Genomic DNA, 13,504 nt, shown 5'->3' on the forward strand with positions numbered 1-13,504 from the left:
CGCCAAGGTAGTTTTGCAGCCTCAAAAACCTTCTGAACTCCTGCTACCTTCAGAAGTTCAGCTTCATAATTTCGGGAAAGAATAATCTTCAGGCTCCCGGCAGACGCACCAAAATGTTATCACAAAATCACACACTGAAGGCTGCCTATCAGTAAGATAATGTGTAACTATTTCAAACCTAGCTTTGGACTAAGGCTTAGCCTCCTTAGTCTGAGAGGGCTCTCTCACAGATTATGAATGTTGATCACTAACAAGGAAAGATGGCTAACTCTTTAAAAAACACATGAAAATAAGCTAGCTGGACAGATATCAGATTGATTCCCATTGGGCTTATGGAGTCTCACACATCTCAGCAAACCAAAATACTATTTTTCATGGAAGTCAGGGCTCTTTACATCTATGCTCAAACATAACTAACATAAAACACAGTCTGCCATAACATACAGGAAGTCAGAGCATGTGGGCATGAGTTCTGAGTGATTATGCAATAACAGAACTGTAAAAGAACACTAAAATAACAAGCCACCATACATTTGAACAATGAGATCTATTGAGAATCCTGAGGCAAAAACAACAGTCATTTGTATTCCTGAAACATGCTTTACATAAACCAAAATAGACTTCTTCTCTATCAAAGTATCCAACCCCTATTACTTGACTCTCTTAGCTATTTATAAAATTCTTCTACCTGATTCCCCTTCCTCTGAGGGGAACTCGAAGTCCTTTCTAATGAAACCTACTCACTTTTTCAACTAACTAATAATTACAGCTGACCACTAATTGACAGCGCTAGAATCCTAAAGCAAATAAGATTCTAATTCTACATCATGCTGGACATAGCATTTATTACAATCAAGATGACGCTTCTACGAGAAAAAGGATAAAACAGGCTCATTCTCTGACAAGTGGTCTCTTTTAGTTTGGCTGTGATAGGTGTCTGTAGTTGCTTGCTGGCCTTTAATGTAACATGTTTTCCAATACCCTGAATTATAGGAAACTACTCCTGTTTGTCGGTCCTTGGCTTCCACCACTCTTCGAAAATGTAGCAGCATGTCCCCAACTCTTTAATAGCCCAAGAATATAGAGCATCACCATGTTCCTGATGTGCTGTAGACTGTAATGACGGACAGGTGTCTCCTTTTCAAAGTTCCCGCTTGTATACCAAGCTGACTGTCTATGTTAAAAATACCACCTACAGCAGTTTCGTAGCGCGCTACGAAACTGTTGAGCTTTTTTCGAAAAACACAGTTTCAAACCAAAACTTCACCATTTGAGAACTTTGCTGTTAAAACATTCTTTTAACTGTTTTATTGCTGCAGCTGCTGCAGAATCACGAGCATTTACCACAGAATATAAAGGATTCCCTCCAAGCTTGCTAATGTTGTAAGTTTGATAGGAAGGAAAAACTCATTCATATCAGCTTTATGCAGGTCCGTGGCACCTTCTGCAACCTTGAGCATCCACTCAGTTGCAAAAATTTAGCTTCATCAGTGTTTGTGTCCGCATTGGTATTCAATCCTGTTGTCCCAGCATCCAATACAAGAAGCTCTAGTTGTTGAGGTGAAGTAAGAAGATATTCACTAATGCTGATAACATATAGCTGAGGGTAGGCACTAAAACTTGGTGAAGGAAAAAAACATTGTCTTCTTTAGCGGACGTCCAAATTGCCATTCTAAATACATCTTTGATCCTATGCCGAACTTTTAATATCAGAACCTTATAAACAAGTTCATTGACAGCATTTGAGAAAGCTCCAACCCTTTGAGAAATATATTTCCTCTTCATCTGAAACCATGTCTAATAAGTTTCCACCATGCAGTCTTACCTTGTACTACCATTTGCATATATCTTTTGCTCTAGTTCAAGAAACCAGCACCATCATGGCACACCACCTCCATAAAGAAAGCGACTCCTAAGGGACTCTGCTTTCCCAAGCTTTCAAGATACTAGCCTATCATTTGTTGATTATAAATCTGCTTCTCTCAAATTTGAAAACCTGAGTTATTTAATGAACAGTAGTAAAGTGGGAATGCTGTTTTCAATTAAACTTTCTATAGACAACCATTAGCATAGGGTCTTAACTTCTCTATCAATTTTTTGTTTCAAATGACCTGAAGGAAACTGTAACATTCATTTTACCAATAACCGATGGAACCCCGGACAATGGTAGATGGTCCAGGGCTAATATGTTTTGATATCTTCAATAATTAGCTCAACGTTCGAAGAGCAAAAAATTAATGGAAAGCAGGTAAAACCTTAATGCTACCCTTTTTCTCCTCAAGCTGTCATTTGTAAAAGCCTGTTAAAGGTCTTCCTCTAACACCAACAACAACCATGTCTGCCTCTAGTTCCCGCCATCCTTCCATGATCTTCCTATGCCCGGACTCTGCTATTCTCGAGCACCCTTCCAAATCAATACCTAAAAAATGCCTTCCAATGAAATAAAAGGCTCTTCACCTTCTTTGCAATGGGAGGCACCGGCTTAGAACCTGCTTTCATTTGTTTTATTCAATGCAAACTCATCTTTAAAGACATCAGTTAATATAATTCCAGCCCTTGTGCCACATCATCAGCAGATACAACTGCGACCATAACACCTCAATGCTTGAAGATATTTCCAACAGTTTCATTCCATCACAATATTGAGCCTCTGACACTGTCGCTGACACATCATTTAGAGTGAGGGACATTTTCTGAGAAGGAACACCTGCGTCCCTCTTATCGTCTGTCATGGCATCCTCATAGCTATCTTCGATATGCACAGAGACCGAGGGGGCTTCGCTGGCAGTCTCGACACCCCATTAGATTGCAGGGCTTCAGAATTGTGTAACGTCGGCACCGCCCTGAATTTCTTAACATCTTTTCCATCCTTGTTAATATCAATTGCAGTCTTTTATCCATGATTTGGTTCTGGTTCTGAGACATCAACTGAAACCGGCGTTACACGTTTCACACCTCTCCTCTGATTTTGATACAGCAGTTCCGTCCTCCAGTCTAGCCTCATATTTAACCAAAACTTCATCAGCTTCTTTTGGGTGCTCCCATTCCTCCCCTTCCTTGATAATTTTCTTTAAAATGCCCCCATCCTTGCAGATATCCTTTACACTAGCCCAAGAGAGCAATTCAACATCGAATTTCAGAGTCGCATTGGGTGGAATTATAGGTGGCGATCCCGATTCTAGAAGCGTAACAAAATTCAAATTTTCAATCCAAGAGGCCATGCATGTCAATACTTGATGTTGAGCCATGATATCAACAGCATCTAGTTGTCTTAGCATGATTTCCTCACACGGGAGTTCACTCAGCTCCAGATGCCCCTTTGCTAGCTTTGCAGAGAGCTGATATTTGAACTGCTGATAAGAATCTGAAAGACTGCCAACAACTGCTGCCCGATATCGACCTGCGCCTTCACCTTCTTCTGCCCACTCTCTAATAGACAGGGTCTCAAGCATTTGCAATGCATCATCTCTTATTTGTCTTGAGGGATCAACTACTTTGTAAAGTATAAGGCTTAGCAACCTCTGGGTTTCACATTTGGAAGTTCTCGCCGCATGTACACTTCTGCCAGAACAGTAAAGTACCCATCTGTGATTGATGAATCCGATGAGTAGCACTGGTTTATACATACTGGAAAAAGATACAAGTTGCTTTGAAGAAGATCCATTAGAGCTGTTTTTGCAAATATAACTCTAGACTAGCCCCCCTCTCTGTACAATAAGCATGCTAGGATTTTAAATCTCCACTGAAAACTCGAACAAATCCCCAATTTCGTAGCACGCTACAAAATCACCTAAACAGGAAGCGCTGCAAAACTGCTAAAAAGGATTCATGCGCTGCGAAAACACTTTGTCCTTAAGCTAGGCTAAAGATTTTGGCAACAGAATTTCCAGTGATAACAAGTAATATTACTATGTTTTGAGAGAGAAAAAAAATCTCATGGATCACTTCAATATATATCATGCAATACTACATATGCTTTGATATAAAACACTCTCACTGATATAAACACTCTGACTGCTTTGAAAACTGCTTACCATTCAATACTCAAGACTGCCATCATTTGAAAAATCAACAACACAACTTTATACCAGAACCACCATTAAAATCATCTCTCGGCATTCTCAAACTTAAGGGACTCACAGATTACAGAGCGACTTCAATTCATCAGGAGGACGATGCCTTGAGAAAAAGAAAAGTTCTCAAAAGGCCAGAAATATGCATAAACCAACTGCGCAAATATTGCATAAACAAACTGCGCAAATACACTGCACTTCTCTTCAAACAAGTCTACATACTTTAATGGTGACTATGCCCCTAAAACAACACATAATAAAGTATTTAATTAAGCTTTCTGTACACGTGAGTTTCTGCAAGCAGCTGGCGGTGGGAGTGAAACCTTCTCTTTTAAAAACTCAGGAAAGCTGAGAGGTGGTGGTGATATGGAAGACCATGCCAACTACAGAGCGTCCAATCAAGTTTAACACTTCAAACGGGAGCAGTGTTTGGTCCTCAAACACTTCCGGATACCTCGTTGTGGGATGCGAACTCCGAAACGAAGGCAACCAAAAACGCAGTCCTCATTAAAAAAGGAACGCAGCCACCATTACATAAACGCAGTTACCATTACAAAAAAACGCAGTCTTCATTAAAATAAGACCGCAGCCGCCATTACAAGAGATGCAGTCACCGTTACAAGAAACGCAGTCGCATTTTTTTTTTACAAACGCAGTCTTCATATAATACAATGCAGTCTTCATAAAAAACGCAGTCTTCATATAATACAATGCAGTCTTCATAAAAAACGCAGTCATGGTTACGACAGCCTTAATACAACGCAGTCATTCTTCAAGAAAAAACGCAGTCACCATAGACTACTTGATATCAGTTTTGTTTGAATGGAATGGGATAGTCTTTTACCATGGTTCGACAGCAGTAACGCATCAACGCATAGAGCTTACATTCAACAGCGCATTCCACGCTCACCGCACCATATTCTGTCATGCCAGAGGCGCTCAGAACACTGCCAGAAGCACGCAGTCTCAGGACAGAGGTTTCATGAGGCAGAAGAAACCTCGCAGAGGTAGGAGTTATTTCTGGGACCTGTGCTCTGATACCATGTCAGGCCAGGTTAACACAGAAAATTAATGAGCGCAAGAAACAACTGGTGATTTTATTCATTAGACAATTATTATTTATACATATACAAAACGGATTAGTTCATCTTCTAGATGACTGTCCAGCTTCACCTCATCCGTTTCGGATTAGGTGTCAACAGGTTGGTCCATTACGATGACACCATATGTGTTTTGAGAGGGCTTTGATAAAGGTGAGGCCTACATTTTAAGACTATCATAAAGAATGAAAGGTGTTGTCTTTGTTTCCCAGTATAGCACAATAATACACATGTTAATTGCTCGATATATATATATATATATATATATATATAGATATATATATATATATATATATATATATATATATATATATATATATATATATATGCTACAACCTAGGTGCATCAATGCATGCTCAATGCTCTTTCGAAAATGTCATGTTTTGGCCTTCGGTCCTTTTATACAAGCTTTTTTAATACCAAACACATGCATTAACCTAAAATCCAAGGTGGTGTTAAAATATCAAGGGTAACCTGTAATGATGCAAAGCTAGTGAGATGCAATGCTTATGGGAGTGCACGTATGGGGCCAAAGGGCGATGTTGAAAAATGAAGGTGATTCTCATTCTGACAAGTTAGGGCTTCAAAAATGTGCATGATGAGGACAACAACTCATCAAACCTAATGAATTTGGAAGGGATGAGACTGATGACAAGGAGAATTCATTGAAGAAAGTATTCCCATAAACCCTAATGCTTATTAATGTGGTCATGCTTCAATATGAGATGACAAGGGTGAAGATGATAATCATCCTGGAGAGCGAGGATTAGTTTAAATCAGGGTTGGGAATGTAATCACATACCTTTACGATTACCAGGATACAAGGGGAACCCACAATCCTCACAAACCCTAATGCACATGCTGAGGTGAAGGATCCACCAAGAACCCGGGGAAGCTGTTTTCCAATGATTCTCACCATGATGCTATGCGATGCTGATGAGAATGCACCCTTAAAGGCATGCGAATTAGGTAACAACATGGAGGGGATCACTCTTTTGACCAGCTAGGGTTTCTACCAAACCTTAATATTTTTAGTCATAAGGAAAGCCACATTGAATGTCTGGTTGTCCAAATATAGGGCTCCCACTGATTGCGATGTATATCATCAGTTTCAAAATCATGGGAGACTTTAAACCGCATCAATGGAGCTATTGACCTTCAAAACCCTAATGTGATCCTAAGGCATATTTTTGAGATAAAACATAATGCATGAATGCAAAGCATGAAATGTGAGTGGGTGCATGAAAGGGGATGGATAGGCAAGGTCATGGAGAGAGAAACCATTTGGGTTCTTATAAAAACCCTAGAAGCTTGGTGTGAGTGGTGGGTTACCCAAATTTTTAATATGCCCAAAAGTTTGGGTGGTGTTGTAATAGCTACAACAATTGGCGAACCACTGGTAGGCGGGGTTTGACCACCCAACCTCCACCAAATTTAGAGATCTTAACCAATGTGCCAACCAACCCCACATGGGAATATCCACCCAAATTTTATATCAACTCAGTTTTCTCAGTGCACCCAAGCAGCATGGAGGAACCAGGAGCGGGCACGGAAATGTGTCACTATGCATGTTTGCATTGAGATCCATTTTATGCCATGTTGGCGAGATGCTCATGATCATCATGCATGAGTTTATGTCATACTGATAGGAGTCCTTTTGACTGAGATTTCTTGTAGCGGAACATCTCTTGGTGCCACTCCCACATGAGGGCATTTTCTTTCTATGATCGTGACATCATCTCTTGTGTACATCATCACTATTGACAACTCTTAATGCATCAGCCTACACCATTATGATACCGGGGATCAGAGACGTAGTCCCTCCTAAACGAACTTCGTTATCAATGGCTTATGTTTTTATGTTGCTAATGATTGTCTTGTTCCTCTTCTTTACAGCATGCACATGTATTCATTTATGCTATTTTAAAAATGCAATTTAACACAACATGAAAGTAAAAGGTCTTAGAAGGGTCCTTTGTCACACCCGGACCTGGATCACTGGAGAAGGTGGTTGTCTTACTACTTCGGGAGACGAGAGAGATGTTTCTACAACTTCAAATTTCTGATCCATAGATTTTGAACGAGATCTAGAAGGTGTAGAAGTGGTGGAGGAGTTTTGACTCTTATTAATGTTTTTCGATTGATCTTTAGGTTTATATGCCATTCATAGTCAGATTCCCTCCTTCTAGAGTGAAAATGTTGAGGCCTCAGATTTCTGCTGCTCCAACATGGGGGATAACCACCCAGTCCGGAGCTTAAGATAGCTCCTTTTCTATTTAAAGTGGTGGCTCCGACTGGGGATGATGGGACCAGCTTCCCAGAATGGGTTTTAAAATGAGAGTGGGTGGTTTTAGAGTGATTGCAATAGAATAATTATAACTAAATGACCTATTCTATCATGCAAATCTCTAGCTAACTTAATCTAATATAAACCCGGCTAATTCTGTATAATGTGCGATCTAAAAATATATCTGCTTAACATGTGATAATAAAGATCAATCACATATAAAACAAAGATGATAATGTGTAGAGATAATTTCTTTGACTAAATAGTTAGTCAAATAAATGTATAAACTATATCGTATATATGATGATTTATATATGAAAATAAACAATTTCAGCTAGGCATAACGCCGTAGTGCAATTAACGCTTAACCGAAATAACATATCTCATATACAATTCATGAAAATAAAGTGTTGTCACTAATTAAACAAAAACATGACTAATCATACAAGATAGAAGTACCATGTATGTGAAGTTCTACTTATTTGACTAATGACATAGATCGACTCCTTTCTTTAGATCAAATTATCTTCCAATTATATAATAGTGCATCAACAAAGGAAAGTAGTATGATATTTAAAAGAAACGATCATGTTCCATAATTTCACCAAAGAATTCAAAAACTTATAAAAGTGAATTCTTTGCAAATGTTTTTGATAAAATTCTAGAACCTTCTCTAAATGCATGAGAAGGGTATAAATAATATTCTAACTAATGTTCAAAAATAGATTATACAAACAACCTTCCTCCTAACTAGTTAACTAACTCTAATAAAAAAAAGTGACTTGATGAGTACAGGCTATGATGATGATTTGTTGTCTGCCATCTTATCTTTCAAATCACATATATCGGCCATGAGTTTGACTTGAGGAGGTGCCCCAAACTGTGTTCTGACCTGTCCTACGAAAATAGCGTCTGTGAGAGGTGGCAACATCCACTGAGTTGAATGGAGTGAGCAGTTAAGGGTCATGATTTGATTGTGTGGCTTGACTAGGTATTTCCAATATGACTCCCAGTCAGTGTTTGCTAACTTTGTGATTGCTTCCCTTTGAGTTTCCGCTCTTTCCTTGCAGCTTTTATGCAAGTCATTTAAATCATGGAGTTCTTTTGGGTTGCCTTCTCTCACCAGGTTGGTGGCATACAAAGTGTGGTTTACCACCTTCACTATGTTATTCGACACCCTAACTGCTCTTGCCACTGCTAGTTCAACTTGTTTGATCCTTGCATCCCAATCCATGAAAAGAATGTCCTTCTGTGTCTCCTCGATCTCAGGTAGATTCAGCTTCCTTCCCTATTCTGTTTCTTGCCATTCATTGAACTCTGAGATTCTTGTGTGTAGATTAGTAAACTCAGTTCTCTGGTCAATCACTTTATCCATTAGCTAGTCACTAGTGATAAGAAAGAGTGATATGTGACATCTTTTGGAAAAATTATTCTTGTTGTTTTAATAGGAGGGAATTTAGTTCTAGCACCTCTTTGATGAATTCCTCGACAGTAGGAACATCCTTATATTTCTCCATGGCTTGCTGCAAGTCTTGGAGTTGCATGTTTTTGGCTGATATGTCTACTTCATGGCTTATCTTCAGCACCTCCATTTTCTGTTGTAATTGGGCTAGTTGCTCAGCGGCCTGCCTGTTCACACTTTCCTTCTCTATTTCGAGCTATTGCTCGAGCTGTGCAATATTCTCTTCCTTTTCCTTTAACAAAATAGATATCTTGGTAGCTTTGTCCATGGTGGTAGTTGCATATGCTCCTGTAAACTGTGACAATCTGGTCAAGTTTTCAGCTGGGTTGGAAGGGATGTCCTTCCAGACTATGTCCATCGGCTCATTCCCAGGTGGGAGCTTGGGTGTTTCTATCCTTCTCCTTTTCCTCTATCTCCTTACTACAACCTTGTGCAACGGGCTGTAGAACACATCAAGAGGAGGGATTTCAGTCACCTTTAAGACAATTTCTGATGTGGGCAAAGTGGGAATGATTTCAGTATACTAAGACATTGTCACCTTCTCATCCATCAGTTCAGACTCTATGTTTTTCTAAACATGCAGAGGAGTTTTATACTCCATAGTTTCCTGGGCGTCTATTGTCTTGGGAGTGTCTTGTAGTTTCTTATTGAATTGATGCCACTCGTGCTCCAAACTGCTGCTTTTGATCTCCGAATGAATATCTTTAGGTGGGGTGCTCATAGCCTGCTTTTTGGCTAACTTCCAGCTGGATTCTGCTATATTCTCTGTGTCTTGGGCCTTCCCTGTATCCAATGCTTTCCCTGTATCCACTTGAGATTCTATGTAAGAATTAGGTCCCTCACTGTTGACAATCACACTGGGCGTAGGCTTATCCTCGATTTTTAACAAATGCAGTATTATTTCGAGCCTTTTGTTTCTGAACTCCTAAAATATTCACGACTCAGATTTGTCCTTGCCCATTCGAACGATTGTTCGAAGGATTTAGCTATTCGTAAAAGGCCTTCAAAGTCATTAGCCTCATGGTTATAAGTCTTGATCTTTACTGCAGTAGTGATGTTATATGCTATCTTGTCTGGATCAAATTGCGTTTTGGCAAAGTATGGAGCTTGAGGCTTTCTAGGCTTACTAACTCCTTGATTGCATGGTTAAAATTTTCTAATGAAAAGGAACCACACCTAATAGGAAAAGATGGCCATAATAACTTCTTATTTTCTTTTAGGAGCTTGGTCAAGCCTTTTCCCACAATCTGGTGGGCTTTTTCTCTTGCTAGTAATTTATCAGAGACATACAAAGGGAGGACTTGTGGGTCTGCTGTACTACTAAAAGCCCTGATGTATGTAAACCATTCTTCAACAAAATACTTGCCGACTACGAGAAGGTCTGTAGCGCTTCTTTGGAAAACTTGGGGGCTTTATTATTGAAAATTACTTGATGCAATGACAAAATAACAACATGGCATATTTTATAAAAATGGGGTATATGAAGGGATTCCCAAATTTGTTTATGGCTGACATGGATAGGGTAGGGGTCATGCAAGGTCCATTTCCAACCCATGATTGGAAATTTAGTACATAAGTAGATGGCATCCATGATGTAGGCATTGAAATAGAATGGAGGAAGGTTCTCTAGAGTGGAGGATCTCTTTTATTAATATTCGGTGATGATAGTGGCTAGGTTATCAGATAGGATGGTGGCCCAATTAATAATGTGGGAATTGACACAGGCATCAATCAAAGGAATCCATTCTATGGAAAACTTAGCATTATTAGGTAAGCCTTATAGTCTACATAACATAGCAGCTGCATAGTTGTAGGGGTTTTCCAAAGAGGCTACAAGATACATACCCGTTTTATCGAATTTGAACTTGTTCTCCAGTACCCTCCAGCCCTGGATCGTCTTAAAAGGTTCTTCATTCTTCTTTGAAAAGTTGGCGATGTATGATTTATGATATATGTCCTGAAGTTTAGGTATATGGTACATTTTCTTTAGGTCTTCCGCTTTGAATGACCCCATGAGTTCCATTCTCGAGTTCCTGAATTGCCTATCTTCAATAGTGAGGTTTTCCACCACCCACCTAATCATATTAGTGTATGGGAGGATTTTTTCTCTCGATCCTATTCTATGAAGGACATAACAGGAAGCATCCTTGAATTGGAGTCCCAAAGGTTTTATTGAGTTAGTTGTCGCTTTTGTGATAGTAACCTTGGGACGCTCATCCTGAAGCCTATTATATATGACCTCCCAAGCTATTTCTCCCCCATCGGCATTGCAAACCATATCAGAGAATATAGGAGACATTTCTGATAGCTCAGACTCTGTAATGCTCTATTTTTTTTTTTTTTGCATCACTTTCCGCAATGACATGTCTTTTGTAGCTTTCCTGAAATGGAAGAGATATATTCAGTGCAGACGATATAGGGCAATTAAGGTTGAAAACTCTCTGAAATGACTTTGAATCGTGGGAGGATTTTGAATGAGATATTCAGCGTTAACTAGCCATAACTTGAAACATCATTATCTCTCCTTGGGCCACTAAACATTAATTACCCTATCAAACCATTCATTATTATATTAAAACACAGTTACTTCCCACGCTTGGTGCTTTATTCGTGCATCACAACTTTTTAAATGATGTCATATAGAGTTGCCTGTTTATAATGTGAAATGAGATTGCGAATATCGCAATATCGCATTTCGTAAATCATTAATGGATGACACAATGACATGGATTATTTATTTGCGACTCCTCTAAAATGCGATTACGAATTGTTAAGGTGTTTTGATCTGAATTTCGCAGGGGGGTTGATTGCATATCATAATTTCTTTAAGGTGTTTATGATTATCACATGGAAAAATGCAATTTGCGATGAGTATCCTAAACTTGGGTTGCTTTCTAAGAGTTTTCAAGGCAATTTCTTAGAGTTAGGATTTATTTTTCAAAGACTAAAAATTTAAAAAGGGTCCCCATTTATATGTCTAATATTAGCTATTAATAAATATAAATGCGGGGGTTGTTACATAGTTCAACATGACCATATCATAGTGGTCTGAGTTTCCAATAGGCTCCGGTAAGGCATTCCTTCTACAAATGCAACCAAGATTTGTTTTTCACCTGAAACCTATGGGGCACCTGATGTTGATCATGTCGCTTCTTGTACTTGGCATTTGATTTCTCTAGAATGTCATGAACCTATTGGTTGATATGTTGGATGTTATTAATGAATTTGTTTGCCTTATTGGCTTTGGACTTGACATGATCTGAATCTACCTGAGTAGCTACAAATGGTATGGCCACATCAATGGGACATAGTGGCTATAATCCCAAGCCCACCTAAAAAGGTATGTGGCTAGTCGAGATGCGGAGAGGTGGGTTATAGCTTTGCTAGACATAAGGAAGACTCTCATCCCATGTGCATGGATGCTTTAAGTTGTACATGCGCAGAATGTGTACGGTTATCCTATTGATGACCTTTGTCTGACCATTAATTTGGGGATGGAAAGTTGTGGACTTAGTGAGCTTGGTGTCCAGCATCGACTAGAGACTAGAACAAAATGTACAAAAGAACCTGTTGTCCTGATTTGAGATGATAGAGTTTGGGATCCCAAAGTGTACCCACACTAGTTTAAAGAGGAGTTTAGCAATGGCATCTGCTGTGATATTCTTCTTGCAGGTTACCATAATGTCCATCTTCTAGAATTCGTTGACGACCACAAAAACATAGTCATTGCCATGCTTAGTAGAACGAAGACCCGACATGTAATCCATGGGGATGGATTCCCAAGGTCGACTAGGGGTAGGGAGTGGAGTATAGATGCCTTCCTTCTTGATGGTTGGTTTGTTAATGGCGCAGGAAGTGCAAGATCTGATGTACTTCCTGATGTCCTGTCAAATATTTGTCAATAGAAATACTTTTACAGTACTACCACCATTTTCTCGACCCCAAAATGCCTAGTGGCCCAACTGTAGTGCACTTCCTAAATAATCTTGGCACACTCGCTTGAAGGAGCATAAAGGTGTCCCAGGTGGCATAACAGGGCATCCTGGAGGTGAAAATCTGGAACTTGCTGACCCTCTAAGAGAGTTTGGTATGTGTGGCCGAATTCTAGGTGACTTTTGTAGAGAAGTGGCCAATCATAAGTCTCGTGCCCACAAGATTTGGGAACAGTGGTTAATGCCATGATTGGTGGTCGGTTGAGGCAGTCTACAACATTATTGGTGTTTCCCTTCTTATACTTGATATTCAAATGGAACTGTTTTAGGTATGTGGACTGCTTTTGATGGCAATCATTCAGAAGCTTCCCTTGCATTTGTATGAACTGTAAGGGTCGGTGGTCTGTGTGGATGACTATTTCCTTCCCCAAAATGTAATGCTTCCATAATCGGCAGGCCTGCACAATGGAATACATCTCTCTGTCATAAGTGGGATACTTTTGAGTTGTGTCTGAAAGTGTCTCACTGTGATATGCCATTGTTGAGTAAGGAATACCTCAAAAGCATAGTCATAGGCATCTGTCTTCATCTCAAATGGTTGTTGTAAGTATGGTAATGTGAGCACTGATGTAGAGCAGAGGTGATGTTTC

This window comes from Pinus tabuliformis, chromosome 8, assembly GCF_031772625.1.
Source record: "Pinus tabuliformis cultivar Carrire ecotype Pingquan chromosome 8, CPIR1, whole genome shotgun sequence".
Classification (NCBI taxonomy): Eukaryota; Viridiplantae; Streptophyta; class Pinopsida; order Pinales; family Pinaceae; genus Pinus; species Pinus tabuliformis.